Source organism: Anser cygnoides, chromosome 6 (assembly GCF_040182565.1).
Source record: "Anser cygnoides isolate HZ-2024a breed goose chromosome 6, Taihu_goose_T2T_genome, whole genome shotgun sequence".
Classification (NCBI taxonomy): domain Eukaryota; kingdom Metazoa; phylum Chordata; class Aves; order Anseriformes; family Anatidae; genus Anser; species Anser cygnoides.
The window spans coordinates 22,856,385-22,883,898 of NC_089878.1; the positions used below are offsets into that span (position 1 = coordinate 22,856,385).

The 27,514-nt window shown below is 38.7% G+C and overlaps 1 protein-coding gene and 1 long non-coding RNA gene across 14 annotated transcripts in view; one reads left to right on the top strand and one right to left on the bottom strand.

The window, feature by feature from the left end:
* The window catches only part of CSRNP3 (cysteine and serine rich nuclear protein 3), a 104,870-nt gene that overhangs the window by 36,644 nt on the left and 40,712 nt on the right, over nt 1–27,514 (bottom strand). The window contains exon 1 of one of the 13 annotated variants that reach the window (XM_013171397.3): nt 11,629–12,057. The exons of 11 other annotated variants lie outside the window; for them this stretch is intronic. The gene's annotated coding sequence lies outside the window, so the exon portion shown is untranslated. Of the gene's footprint in view, nt 1–10,048; nt 10,510–11,628; nt 12,058–27,514 lie in introns of those variants that run through there. One more of the 13 variants, XM_013171399.3, reaches the window with a different exon arrangement.
* LOC136791124 (uncharacterized) lies at nt 13,073–14,809 on the top strand. The gene is made up of 3 exons (XR_010832455.1): nt 13,073–13,716; nt 14,064–14,399; nt 14,490–14,809. It is a non-coding gene; the product is annotated as an uncharacterized lncRNA (long non-coding RNA).

Below are 27,514 nucleotides of genomic sequence, written 5' to 3' on the forward strand. Positions count from 1 at the left end.
CTTCAAAATCACAGCAGTTCCAGCCTTTACAATATTTTGGACAGTAAGGAGCAGCAAAAATACACCAGTGTCCAGCAACATGCTTTACCAGAGAGAACCCCACCTATACTGGTACTTCCCACAAAGTGGAAATAGCTGAAGAGAAGTCACTGAGATCTTATTGTATTTATATAGTGATACTTATATTTCATTCCCCAAAAGCAATTAGATTACAATGGAGGTGCAGTGCACCCAGTGATGTACATGGACTTAGGAAACACGGTTATACTTGGTGGGGGGATGTGCGGGGGTACAGGGATGGCATGGCGATGGAGACACAAACAGAACCGCAACATCAAGTTCCTCAGCCCAAAGCTGAGCCTGTCAATCCACTGCAGTTGCCTGAACGTGTGTTACTGCCTACATTTGCAGTCTCATAGCTGCGTAACTCTTAACATTCTCAGCACTGAGGCCTCACCTGGAGTGCTGTGTCCAGTTCTGGTCCTCTGGTACAAGAGAGACGTGGACATTCTGAAGGGTGTCCGACGTTGGGCCACCAAGATGATCAAAGGACTGGAGCACCTCTCCTATGAGGAGAGGCTGAGAGGGATGGGACTGTTCAGCCTGAAGAAGAGGAGGCTCAGATGGGATCTCATCAATGTCTATACCTGAAGGAAGGGTGCAAAGATGATGGAGCACTCTTCAGTGGCGTCCAGTGCAGGACAAGAGACAGTGGGCACAAACTGGAACACAAACTGGTAGCCCTGCTTGAGCAGGGGTTTGGAACAGGTGACCTCCAGAGGCTCCTTCCAGCCTCAACCATTCTGAATCTGTGATTCTGCCTCTGGGAAACTCGCCAAAGCAGCACAGCCAGAACAAGGAAGAGAAAGTGGGAAGATAAAACGTGCAGATCTGAAAGCACTTGTACACACAGTTACTATTCAAACAGGTTCTTCACAATTCTGAGTTAATGATTCCCAGAACAAAAAACAGATTCCCAACAGAAGGTACTCAACTCCTGAGTGTAACGTACAGGGAGCTCTGGTCCCTAACACAGCCCTCCTGATTCTGGGAACTGACACCGTGTTCACTAGGGCCAGGAAAAAAAAAAAAAAAAAAAAGGCAAGCAGACCTGGTGTGGAACCTGGGCAGGTACGCACTGCCAAGCACACACAGTACAGCCTTGACTAGTCACAGTTGCACGTGCTTGTTTTACTCCTTGCACTGGCACAGGGACACAGAAATGGCTGATTACTGTCTGCTGACTGGAAAACAGTGGCTTTCTGCTAATAAGCCCATAACTTTTGAACCACTCCAATGCCCCTGTCTTTTGACTGTCCAGTCCTTAAATAAAAACTGCTTTCCTGAAAGACTCTACCTATCTGTCACACACTTCTTCAAGGGCATTAAAGCTTTTTCAGGGTCTCACTTTCAAGTTCCCCTGGCATAAAGGCTGCATCTGCACATACTCAAAAGTTACAGAGCTTTGAGATGCTTGAGTAACTCATGTCCAGGTCTCCCTGGGAGGTGGAAACTTGGTGTTCTTCCAAGCAAGGTGTCTAAGAACAAAAGAAAAGTGGAACATGATTTTGTAGTGCATGTTGAAAACGGACAGAAAGGGTTGCCTGGGCCCAGTCCCATGAGTGATTGTTTATGTACCTGAAGGCTACTTAATACAAGAGAACACTTGGCAAGCTACCTGTGCACACTCTCTCTGGCCTATGAATCTTGGCATTATTTTCTACAGAGTACAACGGTCCCCATCTAGACAGAGGACTAAGAGTCTCTCTAAGCTATAGCTCAGAGGCAGCAATTCCTGAAAAACAGATTCAGGTCTCCAGCGTCCTGGTGAGCTCTCTTGAACCGTTAAATTACTGTGTGAAAGACAGGACACCTATTCAGCAGCAGATTTTTAAAATAAAGTTGCTGTAAGAGTGACCTAGGCTCTGTTCTTGAAGGTACACGGGCCTGCCTTCAGGACAGGGGTCTGGACTGTGGCTGTGCAGCACGGGAATCTCACATACCAAACAGCTGAGTTGGGGTTCAATGCTGAACGGTAACCATCCAGAAGTTACGGATTAAAACATTTAACATTCAACCATCTAATCTCTAATTACCTTGCTTCTTATTCCACTAAGGTGAGGTGACTTAGGGACTAATCTTGAAACCTCACTCAGAAGCAAAAGATCTGCAGTCCTCAAAAACCACAGCCTATCCTTACCACATAACAAAATATATTTTGGTCAAAGTGAGTTGCTGGAAGTACAGGGTATTTTACAGCTGTCTCGACACTACTACAGAACACATGCTCCTCCCTACAGCATGTTACTGGACTGCAGCATCAGTAACACTTCTCCTGGCACTGTAATTGTGACTTGTCTTTAAAAACGATGGGAGTCTGACAAATTCTAAAAGACTTTAAGAGGAAATATTTGAAAATAAAAGCAGACGTATTAAATAATAGGATCTCTAGGGCAAAGATAGCTTGGCCTGCTCGTTTCATAATTCTTTTTCTGAACATTGATCCCTCTTCCCCCCTTCAGTAAAAGGCAACTGAATTCCATTAATTTGTTTTCTGGCCACCTTAAAATCAACTCAGCTTTCTTAACATTCTTAATTAGGTATTTTAAATGTTACATTTACATATCACAGTTAACATATAAGCAAGATTAGAATTTAAATATGTAGTCAGGAAATATATCCTCTACAACAATGCTTGATTTAATTGAGAGGACATTAACACTTGCATTTAGACAGTGACACAGAATTTTGTTGTAGCCTATACACACTTTCTTTCAAAAATATTTCCAGCCATTATGACTCCATTATGATGGAGGAATTGAAGTGGCAACAATGAGGCTGCCAAAGGAGATGGTCAAGTGAAATGGCTACAACAACTTAAACGGCTAAATAAATACAGGCTAGAAGTCAAGTCAAGGGTAAAGATATAAATTCATACTGCCTCTGGCAGGAATCAATTATGCTGGCTATTCTGACCTCTAAATATGTTCTTCTGGAAACAGAAACACAAAGAGCTTGCTCTTATTCTCTCACTTTTTGCCCATTTATTTTAAGACTTATTTTCAGTTATATATTAGTCCAATTACTTTTGTGAACAAACACCAGGGAAATGTTCTATCTGTGTTAAAAAGTACAACAAACAAAACACAATCTTGCAACTGCTGTGGTTGAAAGCACTCTCACTCCCTAGGACTTTGAGGAAAAGACCTGAAATTATTAGTGGAGACATCTCTCAAATATAGAAGAAGTGCCTGAACAAATGAACATTTGTAAACTCTTGACAATTAATGGCAATACAGACTGAGTAACAGCACAACAGATGAGGTAAAACTGTAGAGAGAAAAACAGAGGATTTTAGGCTTAAGTAAAAAATTCATTTCCTACAGAAAATGGAAGCTGATCCAAAAATGCTGAGTTTCAATTTTTCTCCACTGTTTAAGAAAAATTATAAATCAAACAGCTAAGTGATGCGCTGTCATGATCACTGAAGGCCAGTTATAAAGGCGATGGTAAACAAAGCAGATATAAAAAACATGGACGTCCTTGAAGTTGTGTTATCATGCCGCAGGTATTCATCTATGCTATGTATTTGATCATGTAGCTAAGGATATGCACTAGCTTAGCTCACTTTGAGCAAGCCAGCACAAACGGCAGAAGCAGATGAGTTGTACCAATATGCCTTGCTTCTCAGCAGAACTGATTTGTCCAGCAGAATGCTGCCCTAATACAGTCACAGTGTTGTGAAATGTATTCGTAGCTTCAGCAGACATCTCCGAAGAGTAAACATACTGATTTGGATATCAAAATAAATACAAAGTAAAGAGTCATATGAGTGCAAGAATTATGCTATTTCCCAATTATTCATTGCTTCGTTTTGCAAATTTTGTTGCTCTTCTAACATAGGTCTCCTTTTGTCACACACTGAAAAAATTCAATTACGTATACACATTTGATGCAGATGTTTAATATGCCTTACCAAATATTGTTAACAAGAATTCATAGCATAAGTAGAATGAAAAATGGTCTTAGTTTATTGTGCACCAAATCCTGAGATATTAAAGAGCTGCCTGTGCACAGCCAGCAGCCATTTGTGTTTTAGTATTGCTGCAGTTTGTTATACAATAGGCATGCTCAGCACGTTCCCTAATGGAGGCTGTTTCAACTTTCCTCTCCTTAATACAGTGTTCAAATTCCAGCTTGGCAGATGATTGTGTCCAACCCAATGCCTTTGCCCTGTCACAGCCACTTAAGAAAAGGCACAGCTGCAGGAATACCTTCTCCTGTGCCCATGCAAGTCCTGATACAGACCAGGAAGCTCCAGCAGCCTCCAGGTTTTCTCTGAGGGAGAACACACAAATTTGTGTGGAGCCCAGATGGTTGGATCATGTCTTTCTAACTTCAACAAGTCATTTAAAAGTTACAGTGTGAGCTTTCTTCTTTTTTTTTTTTTGGGGGGGGGGGGGGGGGGGGGGGTGTGGATCTGATAACTTACAAGCAGCCAAGCAAGAGATTTTGGTTTGTCGTGCTTTTTTGTCCCTTGTCTCTTTTTTGAAGACCAAAGCCATAAAGAAAACCTCCCATAACATCTTGTTTTTAAACAGAAAGAATAGAAAGAACAGTATTAAGCCAATTATCTCATATCCTCACAAGGCTGTGAGAATTTTTCAGACACCAAATACATATTTGTACAGCCATTAATAGTAGTTTGGTGTGACATGGTCACAGATTAATGTCTATGGTAGCTCAAGACACTTCCTGAAGAGACTGACTCTGTCACCTTTTTCTACCAGTAAACTGGGAAAAAAAATGCTAGAAACTAAACAGCAGCTCAAAAATACCAGAAAAACCATTACTTCAGATTAGTTTCTTTAGCAGATATATTTCATGAACAGTGTATATGAAACAGGCCCCTGTAAACAAAAATAATTTTGTTCAGGAGGAGATAACATTCAATTACCACCAAAGAAATGAATGAGCATGCTCCATGGCATGAGCATAAAGTCATGTCTTCATTCAAGGCCTAGTCAAAATTAGTAAAAAGATGTTTAAGTGCATCTTCTTCTCCAGAGAATAGTCAATAAAACTATTCAGACTGGAAAATATAAAATATTAATATCTACTGGAAGGCTGTAATGTTTTGAAACTACTATCTTCCAAAATAGCTTTATGGCTATAATAATTCAAGCTTTCATGTCTAAATCAAGAACAAAGTACAACCAACATAAAATGTTACAATTTGCAGGTTTAATGCACACCCAAGACAGTACTAAGGAGGCATTCAGGCCCACAAAAATCATACTTAATTTAAAAGAAGGTTGTTGGGTTTTTTTTCTTCTATTATTTACCTTTTGATGTTTCACTATCTACTCACCCAGAAAAAAACAGTATGTTTATTTTTAAAAATCCTGGATTTTTTTTAGCAATAATATTGACAATAAACACTAAACAGGAAAATTCACTGAAAAACCCATAAGATGCACAACTCATTACTGAATGTAGGCAATACCTAATTGATATAATAAAACAACTGACAAGTCTCCTCCTGCCACTGAAACATATGTAGTGTTGACAACACACCTTCTCTTCTACAACTAGCACCAGCTAAAAACAAGCTATTCAGTTATCAGCTAGAACTACAAGCAGAATTTAATTTCAGATTTACAAAAAAATAGCCTGTGAAACTAAGGGAGCCTGATTCTTTATGGATGTGCATCTTGTGGCTAGATTACCTGAGGCACAGGAGGAGGTTTGGTTCACTGATGCTCTTCCACAGAGCATTTGACAAATTCTATGTGGTTACCTTGATATTCAGGGATTTAGTCATAGTGAAAACTTATTTTTCATTGCTGTAAACTACCATTCTCTTCTCTACCTCACCACATACTTGTAGAACACTTGAAGACAATCTACTACTCTTTGAAACCCAGATGAAATGAGGTAAGGGGTTAAAAAAATAATAAGGAAAACAAAATGGACATATGTGACAATATGACAGGCACAATGAAATCATAACTGCATAAGCCTATTTCCTTAAGAAATCAGTCAAAAAGATCAGCTAAACTCAGATTTCAAATTCCTGTATTTAGAGACCACAGAATGAAAAGGTTGATTTTTAGGTAGAGGCAAAACATGTGTAATCAATAAACTGAAACATTTGTCTACAATACTATTTTCTCAGTAATTTTAATGACTGACAAACTCAAAAGGTAGGATTTTTAAAGCGTATATTCAATTACAACCAATCTTACCCTTAATAACTTTGTAGTTTTGGCCAGCAAAAACTATACATTGGTCCTTACTCACTCACAAGATTGCATCTCAACACAACACCCCACGAAGGAAATGTATGACTCTATCACAGCATGAATATGTAAAGCTATAGACCACGAAGAGATTGATCTAAAATTAGATCCTAATTGTATTAACTTGACTGTTAACGTTCTTTTTTTTTTTTTTTTTTTTTTTTAAATATTAAAGACAATCTGGAATTTATGGCTGTAGTGGCTTGGAATCAGAAGAAGCATGTCTAAAAATCCTTTTCAGTTCAGTTCACTTTATGGTTCAAAGCCGAAAACTCTTCCAGAAGGCTGACCAAAGAGCTGCAGATCTAATAATAAGTATGTGTACCCATCCAGTTCCCAAGACACTTGTCACCAAGTCAGTGATGAATAGAAACAAAGCAGCTAGCCCACAATGCCATAGCACTGCCTGACTTGTAAGCACCTTGTGACCATTCAACATCATCTCAGCCAGAGGATTCTTCTGGGACAAAATTAATTATCTGCCCTATGCTCTCCTGAAAAGCCCTGCTGTGAAGGTATGTGGCTTACACTTTCAAACATGGGTATGGTGTTTTTTAATTTGATATATTTTATTTTGCTTTATCAAATCTCTGATTATTCTGTCTTTTCCAGGGGAACTGACACAAGAAGGTTAATACTCCGTGATTTTCACTTTGCCATGTTAACGTTAAAGATGCTTGCTCTTAGAAATCTGAGTGGGTGAGGAGGGCATAATGGTAAACAACTGAGCAACTTAACCGAAAGCTACAAAGTTAAACCTTAAGCTACTTTGAAAGCAAAGCTTCAACAAAGCCTCTGGTACTGCAGGAGAGCAAAACAATGGGGACTCTCCGAGCACTTTAAGTCCCCCAAGAGTCGTGGGGTTTCCCTCCCCACACAGCAATTAAATACTTGAAGACAAAAACGTTGGCTTGAGAATAGACTGCTCAGCTCTCACAGTTCGTGTTGGAAATAAGTAGTGGTATAATTTATTATGCACACTAAAAACAATGAATAAATAAATTTTGTGGCTTTCAACACTTCTTTGTTTACCCTTTCACCCCCACACAAATGACACTTGCTAGAGATTTGCTGGTTCTTAGGAAAAACAACTGGAGACATCTGTGATCCAACCCACATTTTTTAACATATCCATGCTAGGCTAATTGTACACTCTGTTTAATTCTAATAAAGAGAAAATTGCAAATCCCTGGTAAGCTGGCTGCTGAATTCAGGCTCCTACTCAAAGAACAACCTCCCACCACCACAGCTGTATCGGCCGAGTTCACCCCGGCAGCAGCAGCACCCAGACGCTCCCGGGCACCGGAGCAGCCTTAGCCTCCGCCTGCAGGAGCCCGGGGAGATGGTTTCAGAAGCAGCTGCAGCCCCGGTACGGAAATGTCAGCCCCGTGCCTGGCTCAGCCCCCGCTCCACAGTCGGCAGGGCTGTGCGGCAGCAGCGGCGGTGACACGAGGGCAGCTCCCACTGCTTTAAGCAGACAGCACGTTTATTGCAGTGTTTTATAGATCCCCACGCTAGCTTTATGCCTGCTAGCTAGGGTACTGACACTAGAATAGCTGCAGCAGCATGGAGCTCAACACAGACCGATTTATCCTGATCTGCAGCACAGATGAACAAAATGACTTATTTATAGGCACATGTAAAAATGATTTACCAGTATGAAGTAAGTAAATGTAACACAACACCAAACTCCTCTTGCTGCCCTCAAAGAGGCAGAACGCTAATGAAAGCTACCACCACCCAGAGCCTTATTCATGCGACAGTCTTACCCTATATAAAAGCATCACTTGATTACATTTCCACAACAAAATCCAAGGACTCTACGGGCTGGTGAAGCTACAGTTGGTAAATGATGTTCTAGTTGCTGCCCAGATCCCTCAGAAAGACTGGTGAGGGTCAGACTCCGTACCTTGTAGCCCATGTTTTCTACTTCACACTACTCGGTGCAGGTAAATATGCAAAGCCCAATTGTTTATGAAAGAGAAGGATACTAACCAGCCCCACACTGAGTCAGAAAATGAAGATAAATATTTTATAAAAAGATTTATGTAGTAGTAACTGAAAGATATTTATCTTTTTGTCAGAAAGGCTAAATATAAGTGGTCTGATACATTTCAATGTTAAGTTATAAGCGAGGATATTCTTAAATTTTTTCATTTTAACTTAAAAAATCTGAAAACCTCAAGCAGCTGATATATTGAGTGGATTTTCCATCAACTTTTTATGTTGATACATATTTCTGTTCCTCTTCCCATTTTCCCTATTTCATTATGAAAAACAGATATTACAGCTATGAAGTGATGGAGAACTGATGCAGAGGGCCTAGAAATACACACATGGGGGCGCGGGGGGAGTAAGACTAGAGGAAGGGCATTTGTTGGACAGAATTACATGTACAAATGAAATAGAAAAAAAAAATCAGATTGTTGTTGTTGTTGTTAGCAATTATTCACAATTTCTCTTTGCCACAGGTTTCATTAGAATATGGTATCCATATTGTGGAGAGAGAGGGAAATTAAAGCCCTACTATGTATCTCAGATCTCTTTAACCAAGTAAATCTTTCCAGTTTGTGTGTGTTTGCAGATGAGTCATATCTGTCTTTTTGCTACATTCAATCCCTTTCTCAGGGTCAAAAAACCTACAAAAGAGCAATGTAACAACAGTGATCAAATCTCACTAGAAGGACTTCATATGGCATCAACATTTTAAAGCTGTGATAGTGTTTGGTGATATTTTACTGAGAAAATGCCACATTGATAAATCTATTTTTTCTCAGCATCCTAATTGGTTCAGAGCAAGGATAAAGATAGACACAGACAGACTACATGTAAGTTTATCTTTCAAACAGCTTTACTGATCTTGCAATAGATTATACCTGCCTCGCTTCAGCATGACCTTCTATCTACTTATTTGGGGAGGAAAAAAACTAAACTTCAAGGTTCAGTTAGCAGAAGTATCTTTTAAGAGCAAGTAAGGGCTTTATAAAGCAGCATCTGTTGCTACTTCGGAGGAAATATTTAAGCTTTAGAATGAATTTCCAAACGTTCTCCACTATGTACCCTATGCCAAGATTTATTAATCCAATTAATAGTAAACTTAAACCTTATTATTTGTCTATTACATCTGCTGAAATCAACATGTTTTTCAACAAAAGTGTATTTCTCCTTCCAATAAATAAGCTAGACCACATATCTAAGACACTGAATATGATAAACATTGTGCATGCACAAACCAAAACATTATACACCAGACCTGGACTTCTCAGCTCTTGAAGTATATTGGGAAGAGCAGAATTAACACAATTTCAGTAAAGCAGGAGGTCAACATTATGTTTCTGTCTCCAGAATCTCTGATGCAACAGAAAGACTTGGTGCTATTTATGATGCTCAAAGAAGTCCACCATCAAGTTGCAGCAAAATGTTTCTATAAGCCAGTTTTAGTGGAGTTTGGATAAGGAAAAAAGTGCATTTCAAAATTACCATAACTTGAACACGTGAGCACAGAACACCTGCTTGCTCCAGGATTTTTTTTTTCTTTACATTTCTTTAAATAACTTAATGCTGGGAGCAATTCAGAGCATGAATCCCTGAACCATGATGGTTTTGTCCACAGGAAAACTGTTTTTTTTCTCTGTCTGCATATGTATATGTAAAAATTCCCTTAAAACAGTGAGAAGGCTGTTCTGCAGTGATGCTCCTGTTGTTTTTTAGTAGAAAACAATAATTTCATCTATGTACATACTTACTCTAAGTACCTAACTGCCTCAGAAATCGAATCTTGAAATCCAGGTTTTGTACAAATATGGCAATTATGATAATTGCAAGACTCACTATTATTTTTTCCATTTAAATTAGCTTAAAGTGGCAAGTTCAGCACACGCCATCGAGTCGGATGGTTAACACACCGCAGACGTTACTGGGATTTAAGTGTTCCCCACTAGAGAGATTGCCAGCAAACGCAAGAAACATCACGAAGCAAATACTTCCTTTTTAGAGCAACCCCCCCCCTTCTAGACCCATTGTCTAAAGCGCAGGCCGAGCTGTACCAGTGCTTGCTACAGCACCGGTTTTTACAGGAGAAACGCTCGAAGGCAGCGATCGCGGGGCACCATCACGCAGGCTGGGGCGCTACCCGCAAGCAGAGCCCGGCCTTCCCTACGCCGCGGCCGTGCGGTGCAGGAGGAGCCGGGGCCGGGCGCGACGCGAGCCCCACGGCAGCGGCCCCACGGCAGCGGCCCCGCGCCGCGCTCGGCCCCTCCCCGCCGGCAGCGCCCGGCCGGGCCCTGCGGCCGCCGCCCCGCAGCAGCGCTGCCCGCCCCGGGCCTCGTTCGCATGGCCCCGCCCCCGCCGCGGGGCACGCCGGGCCCAGCCCGCCGGGATGGCGGCCGGGGAGGGCGGGGGCGCGCCCCCCCCCCTCCCGTAGGGGCAGCGCGGCCCGTGCCGGCCCGCAACGCGGCCTGCGCCGCCTCCTCCTGCGCTCATGTTTTAACCGGCGGGGGCGAGCGGCGCGGCCGGGAGCAGCCGAGGGGTCGTGGGGCCCCGGCCCGGTGCCGCCGGGCAGCGGCTGCGGTGTAGGAGCGGTGCAGGAAGGGGAAGGATGCGCACAGAAGCGCCTGGGGGCCGGCGGCGAGGGGCCGCGGGACGGGGGAGAAGCGATCGTGGCCGCGGGCTGCCGAAGCCGCCGGGCCGGCCTTCAGGGAACACCCAGTGGGGTCGGGGTAGCCGCGGGGCCGAGGGGATCAACACCCGCCTGGAAATAGCAACGGAGCCTGTGCTGCTAACACCAGAGCGGAGTGAACGCAGAGATGCAGCGCGCCGATGCGGACTCAATACAACCGTATTATAAGCGCCACAACCACCACCTTCCAAATTAGCTAAGCAAAACCGAAAACACATCCAAGTGCACTCAGCTACGCTGCGATGTTCCGTTATTTTAGACGCTAAACAAACGCTACAGCTCTCCTATCGAGAAAGAATTAGGCTTGAATACATAGCACAATAATAGATTGTTGTTGTTAAATATTTTATGATGTTAGCAAACGATCCATCTAGCATAAATTTAATTTTACTTGCTATCCCGATTTTCATGCATAATTGAATTTTGAATTGCATAGGAATAACACTAGAAACATTTTTACAATAAATGTGATCACAGAATTTATACAGTTTAGCTTGGTATCACGTTACCGTGCATCTTTCCAATCCCACCTTACCAAATGCAAAAAACCTGACTTTACTAAAAATAAGGAAATAGCAAAACCACCAGTTACATTTTCACTACTAAAGTGTGTGAATAATCTATATTAAAAAAAAAAAAAAAACTGACCTGTTCAAATTGTTGTTTTTCCAATCCATGCAGTGCTTTTATTAATTAGGAACCCAAACAGACTGATCATCATTTTATAACGTGTGATATATTCACTGTCTTCCTAGTTCCAGCAGAATCTTCTTAAATTTCCCAGCCCTGTGTTTTATTGCTGGTACCATATGCTTTATTGTTCAGCGACAAGAGCTGCACTCTGCACAAAGACTCATTACCTACTGCTTGCTGAGCAGCTTCAGTCTCACTGAGGCTGCCTGTGTGATCACATGGGAGTTTTGTCTGAGAAAGCCAGGCATGCCACTGATTTCACCGTCTATGGATTTTTTTATTTATTTATTTTTAATCAGCTGAGGACTACCATGAGGAAAGAATAACAAATTGTAAAGCTCCTTTAGCTCATTAAGACAGCAGACATTGTGGAAATCCCCCTCAACTTTTTTTTTTTTTAATTATTATTATTATTCCCATTGTAACAAAGGTTCAAGTAGAAATTCAAGAGTTTTAAAAAGTATTTTTTTCTTGTGGGCAGTAGCAAAAATGTTGCATTATCTGCACTCTACATATCATGCACGCTGAAATTAATATTCTAAAGAGGTAATATTGTGCCAACACATTTAATCTGCTACTGTTTATCCTCTATGTAGAGGACAAGCTTCTAAATGAAAAATTGCTCCCAAAAAGCAGCCCTTGATTTAAATTTGTCTCGTCAGTCAAGGGCATTATCCTGTAATCTTTGGTCATAAAATTAGTTTTGCTGGTTTCAGTGAGACTACTCAGGTGAATAAGAATTGGCCTTTTGAGCAAGGATTATTCCCAGATCCAAATGACAAATTATATAGTACACAATGAAGTCTGATCGCTTCTTAATAATATGTGATGACGCTCAGGGTTTTGTGTTTTCATGTTGGGTTTTTTTTTTTTGATTGTTTTTACACAAATTGTAAAGAGTATTTTATATTGGCTAAAAGCTTAATATTTACCTGAGGATTTTATATTGGATTAAGTGAATAATCACATTCAAAATCACAACAACACTTACATAAATGTTTTATTTTACATATGTTATATATATATATAATAAAAAATAAAATTATATTTTTTTCCATTGGTGATGTATCAGTATCAGGAATCCACTATGGAATTACTGGAGATATCCTAACCAGCATATTCTGGTATTCGATTCTAACATAGAGCTAGTGATGATAAATGAACATCTCCATCCAAAAAAGAGGTACTGAACAAGTAATTAACCCTAACATTAACACTGCAAAGGTGCAGTTATTTTATTGTGAATTATCACTGGAACAATTCATAGCATTTTGAAAATGCAAGTTGGCAAAAAGAAACTGTTTTCTCATTAACATTCCACAAATGAAATACCAACTTCTTCTATTTAAAATCCCCCTCATTAGAATAAATGACAGCTTGTTGCTCTTTGTCGGCTTTATTCTGGTCCTATGGAAGTTTTGCCACTGATTTGCATGGAAGGAACAAGCGTGACGAACAAATTCATGCACTTTACTGTCGTCATGCAAATCAGTGACAAAACTCTCAAATTCTTTATTGTTCTCTGCATCTTACTCATCATGTACTATTAAGGTTTTCTATCAGCTGGTGTGCAGTCTCTATGATTACACTGAATTACAAAAGATGGGTAGTAAAGGACAGAGAATTACCCACAGCTAAATCCAGTGATGAATCTCTTCTAGAATCTTATATTCATTTTGTTAAATAAAAAATTCCATTACCAAGAACGTGTATATTTTAAAATGCCACCATTTTTATCTACCCAAAGACAACAACAGAGCAGATGGTTCGTGGCGGAGAACCTTCCACATCTCTTAAGCAGGAAACACTACCACATATACATTAATGAGAAGAAATGAAAGCAGACTAGATGGGTTGCTAATGAACAGCTGGTTTAACTACAGCTACGAATATTTTTTCCCCTGGCGATATCATTGATGATGTCACAATGCTAGTGTAGGAAGACATAAACAAAAGGCTGGCATTTTTGCTGCAGTAGCACTAGGGGGAGGTTGGAGGGGGGGGGACGACCAAATGTTTGGCAGATGGAAAGAACAAAAACTGGTAAGGAAAAGAGTACTATCGTCACATTTTCTGGGTGCCATTATTTATACTATGGAGCCCTTTTCACAACTTGAAAGAAGGTTAGATGAAAACAGATTCAAGAACATGATACTGTTAAACCTGCCTGCAGGAATGAGTTGAATGAGTTGTTTTTGCAGGGAGACAATAGCAGCAGGCAGTCTTCACGCTACACAAAAGGCAGCTTCAGTTATTCAGCTCTTCAAGGTTGGGAAAAAATGCTTCAGTCCACCACGGTGGAATACGGAATTTTCTAATTCTAATGACATTTTCAGAAAGCTAACTATATGCTATATATTCCATATATATTCCATACTCTATTCTTACAGGTGTACTCAATAGAAGGAGGTCTTTATCAGAGCCATCCTGTGGAATTTCTGCTCCATCATACTATGGTGGAAATGCCTTTTCACCCCCAAGGAGTTAAAGATCACCCAAGAGTTTCACAGTGGCAAGAACCCATACTGACTTTAGAAACCAGACCTCCCTTGTCACTCCACAGCAGAAACAGATTTGAACTACACTCATCATACAGGACTTGTCTTGTAACAGACAAGACTTCTTTAGGAAAATCTAAAACCACCTCTCCTTGAAGCACTAGTGGAAGAATGATGTGCAAACACTTAGCAATTCTTCCACCTGAAGTCCCACATTGGTGCCAAGAGGTAAGGATGGGCTCTCTTCTCTAATGTAAGGCTCCTAGTGAATCCAAATGAAACCAGAATCAAGAACCTGCCAACAAATTGTACATACAGGTAACTCGTCTGCCAGATCCCACATCTGCTCTGAAAGAAGACCAGTTCAGAGGAACATTCTTCTGCTTTCCTATTCTACAGAAGCTACAGCAAAAGGGAATTGTTAAGCAAGGTCAAGCAAGTTTGGACATCAAATCACCTGCATTGTTGTAACGGAATAACTGGCTAAGGCCTGCTTTATTCTAGCCTGTATGCATTTAAACTTGAGTACTTTTATACACAGATTACAGGCACTGAAATAAAGATCTTGCACGGAATTTAAAAAAAAAAGAACACCAGCCATTTATCAAAAAGTAGACTAGAATTTAAGCTTCAGATCATTCCCACCTTATACAACTAAATTGCTTTGCTATACATTGAGCATAATATGCTGTTCAGTATCCTGCATCTCAGTTGGATGATTTGGATATGAATCAAAACAATTACTGGGACAGCACTGTTCAATTTCATGAGACAAAAAGGAGCTCTTTGCACTCAATGTCTTGTTTTTCCTGAACAGCTGAATCCTGTAACTTAGAATAAAATGCAAGAGAGAGCACCCATTTTGCCAAATACACTAGTAATGCAAGTTTCCACATCATAAGGAAAGAGGGCTTTGCTCAAACTTTTTGCAGTCCAGTGACAAAATAGATCAGAAGCCCAGGATTTATGAAATGCATCCTATAGACCACACACATGCTCTGCTCCAGCCCTTAGAAGCAGCATGGCTTGGGGGCCATGGCTTGTATTTTATGAGCTACAGCAGCCAAATGCCTCAGAATTGACTTCCACGTTTGGAAGTGGATGATCTATAGATTTTACTGAAGGAATGATCACAAATCTTGCCCATGCAAACTCCTCTAATTTGAGTTCAGGAAGAGGTGTAGCCACAAATTTCCCATGGAACTCTGCCATTTCAGTAGTTCTACAAAACTAAAAATGCACATCTTTGAGAGAAAATGGTGAAATATTTATTAAAGCTCTCCATCCGAAGTTACTGTCAATACCACCAGGTAGGATAACCTTAAATATAAATTCCACATCTTTCTTTCCAGACCAAATATGATTTAATCAAATACACTTCCTCATCCTGGCCTCCACACATATTGCTTTCTGTAGACAGATCACAGCCAAAGCTGAACTGTCTTCAAGTATTTCCACATTAACTACTCAGTTCAAAATACTGGGGCTTGTAGGATTTCAGTAGCCTGTCAGAAAGAACATACTTTGGATTCCTGAATTTCACAAACATGAAAAACTCACACATTCCTAAATGACATTTCAAAGAGAAGTACAACCATATTTTGAAATAAGAGTCTAGTCAGTGAAATTTAGGAAAACAGACAAAATCCATTTGAAAGGTAAGGAGACATTCTCAGCTCAATAGATGGAGGGAAAACAGTAACAATAGCTCCTCAGAAGCTGTTCCGATTTCTGGCACCTTTGTGATCTCCCCTTCAAATTCCAAACAGTGACGACTAGAGCATTAAAACTGAAGACTGCCAGTGCCACTCTTCACTTCTACTCCTGGCACATTTGCCATGTCATGTCAGTTTTAAGGGCAGTATGTAAAATTTCCTTAGTTTCTCACTCTTAAATTTTCTCCTTGATCAGGAGCAACTTCCTAAATTATGTGGTACAAATCAGCCACAGAGTAGCAGTGAATTCTCTTTATGTACTGCGAGGTATACAACAGCCTACCATTTCCTACTGATTGTCTTGAAAGCAACCTCATTTTTAATGATACAGTGTTTCTACATCTTACAATACCTGGATCTTTCCAAGGTAAAAAACAAATCTCAATGACCTTCTTTCTAGGTTGATATCTCAGAGGAAAGTGTACTTCCTTCCAGAAAACAGCTGGAGGTACTTTAATGGTACTATGATTACAGGAGCTACTGTGCTCAAACAAAAATACTCCCCTGTAGTAAACATTCAGGGTTTCTTTCTAGTTCCACAAACTTTCTGAAAACTGCTGGTTAACTACCAAAACCAAAGAATATATTAACTCTGTGGCAGGCAAATTAATGTACTGAGAGGTGTATAGTAAGCAGCAAAAGAATCTCATCTGCTGTAGCATTAGATTATGTGAATAATCAAAGCAATTAAGTGTTGCCATAATGCTTGATACAGCCAACGTTAGTCTTATGCAAGATCCAAAACACCAGCAGAGTATGGAGTTTCTCAAATAAAACATAGGATAATTTTAAAGAGTAAACTGCTTATTATCATGTTAAAAAAAAAAGATTAAAAAAGGACTTAGAAAGAACTAGATACCTTAAGAACAGGGACTGCCTGTGCTGTCTTGTATGTACTTCATAAGCCAGCTTTGCTCCAGCTAGTTTCCATGACAGCTCAGACATAGCAACATGATCCATGCCAGGGAGTAATTCAGAACTATAAAGCTATGCTTGGTGCTGTTAGATATTGCAAGACAGACAGAAGAAACAAAGGCGGTTCTTTAGGATTTAAATTAACTGACATACTCCCTCCTCCCTTCCCTGGTTACTAAGCACACCTTTTCTCATAGTATCACTTTCCGGCTTACAAATTTCACTTGGCTGTTGACCAGCAGAAAGCCTAAAAATAAACACGATTAGAGATACCTGAAGGAAGCATGGTAGCTAATATTTTCTCTTTTTCTTTTCCTCCACCTGTTTGGTTCTTCTAGTCTCTCTTATACAACAGTAAACCAAAGAGTAGTTTACTGAATCAGGAGTTGAAACAGGAGTAAAATCTAGTCAAGAGGAAGCAGACCATATTTACTCACTGGATATATCGTCAGTAGAACTTTCTAAAGTACCACTGTAACCTGTAATGTTGTCTCATCCCTCGCTTTCATAATTTGCACAGTGAAACAGGCAAGCTCTTTAGTTTTTACGAGCAATTAAAGATTCCTTCCACTGAAAGATGAATCTTTCATTGTTACAGTCTGAATTTGTTCCTGTCCACCATAAATATATATATTTTAATTTAAGCAGAGACAGCGATAAAATATAAATAACAATTCTTTACATTTTATAACAGCTAGGCAGTAACTCATAAAGCATCACAACTTACAATACATTTTCAATGCACTTACAATAAAATACATAGTGGACTTATACAGACCAGAAGATAACTAAACTCTAAAATAAGGTGTCCTCACTGAATTGCTAAAAAACAGTTTAGGATCTCATTCCAGAGGAAGTGAATTTGCTGCAAGACTTCTTCCTGGCTTTGTACATCTCATATACCACTCTACATGTCATTTAAAGTTTAAAATGACATTGAATTCTAGATTGTATGTGAACTCTTTGCTGTTTCAAATAACCTTTAAAGCCTAGAAACTGATTCTCTTGTAATAATTCTGTCCATTTCTATTTGGCCAGCATCGATTTCTTTCCCTGAGGTGTATCCAGCAAAGCTTGAAAATAATTTTTTCTTTATTTCTTGTTTGTGTACCATCATCACTGATAGTATCAGCATAGCACTGGGAATTTTATTTCTCATGTTGAATTTTCTCTATCAGCAGAGAACAACACATTTTCCCCCATATGTTCCATGACAGTGGACTACATGAAGAAAGTAAATATATTTTGTAGGATATTCCCCTCCTTATCCTATAAGCTTTCTGAAAGCTGCTGGTTAAGACACGGTAACAATCTGGCTTTCTCCAAAATCACCTTTAAAAGAAATTCAATTCAAAATTTTATCATATACTTAACATCCAAAATAAATTCCATAGCATATATACCAGATTTTAATCAAGTTAAAACCCGAACCACTATATTCTTACAATAAACATCTTAATGTTACATGATAATACCTTGGGAATTACAGCTTTTACATAGAAATGTCCAACATTGAAATAAAACTTCAGAAAGTAAGTGCCTACAATTTAGAAATATGCTTTCCAAGGAACAGTGGTTGCCATTTCTTTCATATATGAAGATCGATTAACAATATTAAAGTAATCACAGTCATGTTACCAAATTAGAGGACAGTTCTATGATGTGTTGGTATAAATCCATTACTTCAGTGAACAATCAAAATGGGCTGTTGATTTACAGTTTGATTACACAGTTTTCAGCTGGTGTTCAAAGATATGTGATGTTCTTGATCTAATTTTCCAACAGGACACAGAATAATTGCAGTTTTCACATGATCTGGAACTGTACAAAGATCAACATTTCAGCAACAGGCTGAAACCTGAAGTTCTGTAGAAGTAGCAGTCAAGTGATTATTTTTACCTCAGAGTTCTATCTCAAAGGCATCAGGACTGAATAAAGACTTGTAATAGAGCAATTATATAGCCCAAATCTTTTTCAAGATTTCAGTGTTTCAGAAATCTATGTGATTCATTTATTTTTATTTTTTTTTAATTAAACTGCTTGATACCCTCTAGCTGCAGGACTTAATGTTCCAGTTAGACTTCTGTTCATAGTATGAGGTAGATATTGTTTATCACCCAGACTGAAGTACAACAGTCAAGGTTTGAGTTATGTCAGGCTACAATATCTAAGCACTGCATTTTTTTCAGCCTTTTATGTTGCGTTGGTGCATTTTCAGTTGAGAAAAGTTTTTTGATTTTGTTTTAAAATCATTATTCAACATCTTTTCCAATACATCGATTCAATAAGCAAGAAAACCAACCAACCAGACTTCCTACCAGGTTTATATCCAAATACTTTGAAAAAGGCTCATCAATTTACATCATGGACAAAACTTGGGCTCTGGGGATCCCTGATATTACCTGCCAGGAAATTGCATCATTTAGCAGTTTTCTGTGTTGCAAAAAAGAAGCAATTATTACTTCAGTATGATTTTTGGCATCCCTGCCATGACTGTGGTTTCTCAACCAATTTATCCCTTTGGCCAGGCAACTTTAAGCACTCCGTCACAATATTTTCCCATCTAGTAGCATGAGGACACTGTTTATATCTGCTATAATAGATGGAGATAATACCAGTTTTGTCAGATATTTAGAAAGAGTCTGCTCAACTTGTCTGTTTTGACCTTCTAGGTTATAGCAAAGGTGCAAGCTGACAGCACCAGCTGTCATTTGCTGTTAACAGACTTTTACCAGACCAACAGCTCCAAGCTCATGGAGGAATTCACCAGTTCTGTGACTGAAAAGTATGAAGTCAAGGTCCTTGGCTGTCTCATTCCATCTCTTCAGGTGGTGGATTTCAGTCCTTCTACTCCAGTTCTAGCTGCATTTGTTTAACTGTTTTCGTTCTGCGCTAACTCTGCTGTCACTAACAGCTACGTAAGTCACCAGACATCCTAAATGTACACTTGCACCATTTCAGATTCCAAGAGGCATAAGCATTTGCCAGGGCCAACTGTTCTACTCCTCCAGAGCAAAAGACATTCTCACTGACCTGGATGTCTTGGATTGAGACACAGCAGTGGCCCCATTTACACATAGGAAACACATTTCATATCATTTACAATGCCCATGAGTTCATAACTGTGCATTGTGTATCCTGCAGTTTTCTTATTTTCTCCAGTACTTGGAGAATTCCTGAGTTGTCACATTTAGCTTGTGAAATACTTAAAACAGCAAGTTGCTACACACACTGTGCTGATCTTACTATTCTTTTGCTGCAGTTGCAAACAACTCTTCAAAAACTACATTCATAGTCATACTGGAACAGACCCAGATCAACAATTGCTAGCCTCTTCATGGCTATAAGCAGAATTTGCAAGGAAAAGCAATATCTTTCGAAAGACAAGTGGAGATGACTAGAGCAACTGAAGCCTCTGAGAATATGAGAAAGGAGTCATACACAAAAAAGCCTGCCTATTTTTCTAACTGCAGAAGATAATCAAATTAAAAAAATATTATTTTCCCCACAAACCTTGTCCTGGTGGTTATCCTTAGATTATCATACTGTAATAACAAAGGCATTAAGAGAGACTAAAGCGGTCTCTGCCTTAAAAGCTATGTACCTTAAAAGTCAAACAGGAGACAGATAGATTCAAAGAACTGGGAGTACAGAGAAAACAAGAGATATCACTTGCCATCTCAAAAGAGTTACTTTTACATACCAGGTGAAAATTTTGTAGACCTAACGGCAAAGGTTTTCAAATTCTTTCATTAAAACAATATACATTTGCAGACTTCCAGGAACTCCTCCAAAACATTAGAAACAAAATGGGAGCTGAAGATTTCAAGAGTTACCAATACTAACGAGTGCTGTAAGTGGAGAGGAAAAGACCAAGAACATGTTTCTCTGCCAAGAAGCAGAGGCTAATAATATACTTTCATGACAGTAAAAAAAAAAAAAAAAAAAAAAAGCATGCATGCTGCTAAAGGGGATACAAAGAGATGCATCATCAGGTCAAGGAGGCATTACTTGTGAAGCAGCACTGGTGTACATGAAAACACATTAAGAAAACATTTGTTAAGGACAGAATTTTGTGATACTTGAGGTGGGAAATATTAGAAATTTTGTTTCACAGCTGAGTTCAATTAATTATCTTGGAGGATACATAAGACAAACCACTCAATGGAAAATGTACAGTAAAAGTCTGAGAGAGATATCTTAAGTTCATTGCAAATGTTTTTGCAATTAACCAGAAAAAAAAATGTACAGATAGAAATGAAAAGGCTACTAAAGATATAAATGTATAAAAAATTGTAGGGTGAAAAAGGAAAAAACAAAGTACCTTTTGAAAAATAAATTGAATAGCAATTAGAATAACTGAAGAACCAAGTCTGGGAAAATGCACAGGCAAGCCAACATTTCAGAAGATAAAACATGGTAAACTCTTGAAGATGGATAGTAGAAGATGGGTCCAGAATGTTTATTCTGAGATCTAGAAATGCATTTGTTTCTAGTGCATATATGTAGAAATTAAGGCACATGGGTCCTAAAGTAAAGACAAAATTCACAAAGTGAAACATGCACTGAGCAAGAAGAGGAAGATATGAAAGCTAATGCTTAGCTACATAAAATCAGAGAATTTGGTGAAAAAGGACTAATGACCTCAGACTACTGTGAATGGGGGGTAAAGAAAACCAAAAAAGCCAAAATCCAAGATACTAGACAGGCTGACAGCTGAGTCTAATCTAGCCTGAATGAGAACTGGAGTGAAAATTCCTTCCTGTCCACACATCTGGTGTTATGTTAAACTTAAGCAAACAAACAAGGTACCCAGATGACTCCACTAGTGGCAGCAGTAGAATCTCCTGTCCAACACCCAATTGTCAGCCAAAGGCAAATCTTCAGACAACAAAAACAAAAATTCAGAGGTTCCAGAGGTATATTTTAAATGTCAAATGCAACTTAGGGGAATTTTTACTAAGCAGGGGGTAACCACTGAGAACTCTGAAGCCACCGCCTGATAGCATACAATTCAGCAGTATGAATTAGAGCATGCAACAAATAGCACATATTATATAAAGAGAGCAATTGCTAAGAAATGACCAAGCACTTACTAATTGCTATGCAGCTATTATTTTCCTTATAAAGGTATCACTAATACTTTAATTATTATATTTTAAAACTTTTCTTTGGATTGTAAAATGAAGCTGTTTATAATAAATAACTTTGTGAGACCTTCAGCAATTTAGTTATTCCATGCCTTGCTTCTCTGTATGAAAAAATTCAAACAGTATCTTATTGTTACTTATCCCACAATTGTGCTCTTGGTGACTAAAAGTACAAGGCATGCTGAAGACCAGAGTTTACAGAGAACCTGTCTGTCTCACTGAACAAGTCAAAGCAATTGCAAGAAAAGAAATCAGGAATTATTTTGCACTGTTGATAACAACAACAAAGGAAAATTATAATGGCAAGCCTGAAAATTTAAGCCTCATATGAACTTTACAATTCTATTTATGTCTAAGTAACATGCAGTAGGTGGATGGGAAAGTACTGTTTTTTCTGATATAGGGTGATATCCTACCACTCGAATTTACCAAAAAAAAAATCCTTCAGCTAAGAAAAATTTAAACCAGCTAGCATTATTTTAGTATACACAAAGGAGTTAAAAGCCATTTATTTCTCTTCTCAAAGATAATCCCTACTAATTGCTCCAGTCATGGAAATACATTCTGTGGGAAAGGATAATGAAGAATACTTGTCAGTTTGGTAATGTCATTATTTCACTGCACAATCCAAACAGTATAATCTGACCCATTCCCAGCATGCTGAGTATCAGGCTACAGAAAAGGAGCCGTGCATAAGCCACCCTGACCTTTCTTGCTAGTTTCTTCTGACCTTTCTGACCTCATTAGACTGCTGGGTAGGGAAGCCTAAATAAAGAAATAAAAGAGCTGTTGGGTACTCTTGATGGATTAGAAATAACAAGAATGCTTCTAGGACTTAAGTACTAAACCAGACCACTGAATTTTAATGTTTTTCAAGCAATCAAAAGGACAATATGGATGATGATGAAGAAACAGAGGTAGGGAGAAACAGATCGTTAAAGTATTTAAGTATGAATAATATGTTTCTTTGAAATTGTTCATCAGCGTCCTTAACCATTTATTCTGCTGTAATTTTAGGTGGCTGGATTTTTAAGGCTCCCTTTGAGTGAGAACAGATATTAAAAAACAATGGTCCCAGCACAGTTATTCTCATTAAGCATGAATATAACTTTAGCACCATGCTGAAAGAGGGCCTTAATCTCTACTGGCCAGATCTATTTAATGACTCCCTCAAATTCCCAAAGCAAGTAAGTAAACTCTAGAGCCTAGAATACAAGTCTCCAAAGCCCCCGCATCACCTTTCAACCACTACATCATATAATCAACAAAATGTGTATCTTAGACAAAAGAGAATAATTACTCTGAAAATGTTTATTCGTTAAATACTACACGCTTTCTCCAGTGGAATTAGTTAGGATTTTTAAACTAGCTCCCAATCCTGAAGTAGTTGACTCATGCCTTTTTTTATAACTTACTGTTATGTAAGTACTAATTACATAAATTATTATTTTTATTATTATTTAAAGCTAATACTACTGAGCAAAACTCTCAGAAAGGAAACCACAGCTCCACAGCTCACAACAGAAGCCCCACTACGAGAGAAATCCTGCAGTGGTTGTTCTAGTTGGAATAGGGGGCACACTTTTTATCTTCTTTTTCTCCTGTATTTCTAGCTTCTGGGGAGAAAAGTACTGTAAGGGAACTTATAGTCAGATAAATCTTTCGCACTCCTCTTTAATGCAATTTCTGGTTAAAAACTCTTGTACTGAACCACTGGAAGATTTTTAGAAGAGAATTTTTTTTTCTTCATATCCTTAACTACTCCTAAAACAAGACACTAGTAGATAGCCTGACCTCAGCCATGGTGTTCAGGCTTTATTATGCTATGCATTAAAATGCAGCCACTGTCATATAAAATTAAATAATGTCTGACTTAAAGACAAAACTAGCCCATTAGTTCCTGAAGTACTGGCTATGAGACGTGTTCAGTTGTTCTGCAGTTTTATAGATCCTGGCAGGGGAAAACTGTTACATTTGTGATAGCAGGGATCATCCCCTTCATCAGTTTAAAGCATTTGGTAAAGCTTTGTATGTCTTCCATCTCTCCGGTGCTAACCAAGCGCACATGCTTGCACTAAACCAGCACCATCAGAAGATGATGTATACTGCACAAATGCAGTAACTCATGAAAATACCTTAAAAACAAATGCCCAGCAGAAAATGCCTTAAAACAGCCACTGGATCCAGGTACTGATACAGCGCACAGAGCTCTTAGATGACACAGTCATTAGAAAAAACAGAATCAGATTTCGTGATCGCTGTATCTGGACAACTATTCCAGCTCAATGGAATCAACAATTTATGCTGTCTTTGCTGAAAGAAATTCAAATCTGGTAACATACAGAGAGGGGAAACCACCATGTCATGTAACAACGGCAGAATAAGCACTTCTAAAGCTATGTTAAATTAACTAGTTAACACAAAAGCCTTTACAAAAATTTTCATCAGTAATTCTGTGCAGATCCCCCTCTATCTAAGGTTAAACTATGAACCTCCTCAGCTTTTCCTTGTCTTGTAATTTGTTTATTCCTGTGAATTACCTACAGAAAGTTAAACTGCCATTTAAAAAGCACATGGAACAAACTTCCCCTCCAAAAAAAGGAAGGGCAAGGAGAAAATACTCCAAAAAGAGATTGGAAAACACAATCCGAAGATGAATAGGATAGCCACATGGTTATCATGTTATTTATTTATGCTATTATCTCTTGTATTAGATTATTTATTAAATAAAGCCTGGAAAAGGAAACCCCTTTCAAGTGATCTCTTACATAGTTCAGAAACCTAAATCCAAGTTCCAAAAGGAGATGGGGTGAGGAAACCCCACCCCTCCTCCACTTCTCAAATCAGAGCAACATGACAAAAGCTTTGTTTCTGACTGCAAGACTGTGACATATAGCAAGGAATCTGTAGTAGGCAGGAATGTCTTCCAGTGCCTGATGAAAACCCAGAACTTTAGATCCAATAATAATAACAAGTTTTGCAAGTTCAGTAACATTTAGGCATCTAGGAAATGAATTCCAGAAATCTGATGCATGTTTTCATGCTTACAGAAATAAATGAAGCATTTTGTTTATTAAAAGCCAATTTTTAAGTAAACTCAAGATTCTTATCAATTCACATGGTCACATCAGTTATCACATGCTCCCCTCTTATATGCTGTACTGTGAGAACCAAAAGAACAGGAGGGGGAAAGCTGTCTTATCTAAATGCCTATCCATCACAGTGAATGAAAATATGAACTCCTACACTCAGTGGCTGTGTGTTACCAGCAGGCAGAAGGGCTAGAGTCCAGAATGCTGCAAGAATTGGGTTCTTCTCTGGGGGGACAGCTTCAAGTCCTTTTCTTTATCCACGGATTTGACAGTAAGTGAAAGGCTCTCCTAGATGTTAGCTGTACAATAACAGATAAAAATCCTTCTTCTCTGTAAATGCTTTGCAGGTGACTCCTAAAGTTTCAGTCACGGAGTCTGCAAGACACATTTTCCACATAAAATGGAAATTTTGGCAATTGGCCCAATAGCATTGGGCCTACCTATCATCTGTAATTGCATTTTATGAACAATACCATTGTCTGCATTTGATCTAGGTTGCTTTGCAGGAGGAAAAAAAAAAAAGCATCCTATTTCCATTTTCAACAAAACAAATAATAAAATATGACAAGATAAGGTCAGAAACTGGAGGTACCTACAGGTTAGGGCAAGTACTTCAAGTAAACTGAGGTAGGACACTGGTTCCTTAACAGTTCCTTTATTGTATCCTTTGTACCCTTGAGGTACAAAATACTGCTTTTACACAGAAGAGGTTGAACAATGTGACACAACGTTCTTTAACAGAAATTTGACAGAAGTACACAACTGAACAAAAAACCTTCATTATGTTAAAAATTATTGAGGCTTAGATTCCTCCACTGTGTACTTTTAAGAAATCCTAATACATCTTTCCTGTGAAATAAACATTAAAAATTTGAATTAAAATCAATTTCAATATAGAATTTTGCTACAGTTTGTTAACAGAAGATCAGTTTATCTATCACAAAAATGGAAAATCTCTGCATAAGAGGGAACTGAAAATCAGCTCCTCACTGAAATTCTTTTCTATTAGAATACCAACATTCAACTAGAGATTCAGATATCTGGTATGGTTACCTAAAGCATTTTAATACAGCATGAGGTAAAGGAAACAGGAATAAACATCACTGCGTTTAGGGCATCGGTTTCAGAGATCTCTGATGTTATGCTCTGAAGGAATGATTGAGGGGGTTCTACATGTTTTGCACATCTATTAAATGTCAAACTTCTCTACAGATTTGGTACTGATAATTAGTCCTAGCTAAGCCACCTCTGATCTCTAAAACCCACTGAGAGTTAATGAAGTCAAGAAAGAATTCACCAGAACCCCAAAAAGAAAGTTACATGTACAGCATTACAATGTAGGTACTGAGCTTCATTCTCAAAAGTTGTTCAATAATGACTGTATGATTAAGCCTTACCTTGCAAGGTTTAATTGAATTATGACGAATAAATAAAGCTGAAATTGTTATTACACTTCAACACAAACATACCAGTCTTCTGAAGATTTTCAGAAATTTTTACATATACATCCCATCTGTCTAGAGAAGGGCACATGTTAACAGTGCCCTTACTCAGTTTGTCATGTAAATTACTTGGTACTTGAAAATTCCCCAAAAGCACCCTCTCTGATGCAGCCACTAAAGGAATATTTGTTTATTTACCTTTCTAAATCGCATTTTATATTGCAACCATCAGTGGAACAATGGTAATACCAAGGGTCACTTGGAAAGTTTTCCTGCAGTGTTTACCCATCTAAATTAATGGAGAACCCCTTAAGTAAACAAGACTGCTTCCTGTTGTGTGTGTTTTGTTTGCCTTTTTTTTTTTTTTTAAATTATAATTCTACCTGACTGCATGCTAATCACGCAAATGAGCGGAGCACTCTTCTTTACATAATTTGAGTATAGCAAAAGAAAAATATTTCAATATTGAAAGTGTTATCCTTGCTTAAATTAATATTATGAGACAGTTATAATCAATTTCTCTTCACTTGTACACTACAAATGAGGAAAGCTGGGCCAAGTGAGCCTTCATTAAGCGGTATACGTCCTCTTCACTGCAGAAACTCAACACATAATCAAAAATCAGACAGAACATGATTTAAGGCTCTAGCTACTCTATCAGCTCTCAGTTGCCTTCAATAATGTGTGAGAAAGATAATCCAGGTAAGGTAAAAAGAAACTATATCCCAAGTTCATTTTAGGCTATAAAAACAACCAACAGGAAAAAGCGATCAGTAACCGCTGTCATGGAACATGCCTATGTGTGCATGCCCACACGATACAGTGCCGTACCTAAGCCTGACAGCTACGCTTAGATCCACAGTCATTTGTGAAAAGCCAGGTTTGGTGTCTGCTTTCACATCACGGTTTCAGGCCTTTCAGGTAAGAATTAACTATTCTTATGCTTTCTAGTTTTTCCTTCATCAATACGTGTAACATTTAAAAATCACATTCTAATAACAAACACCTGAAAAGACATAATAATGATTG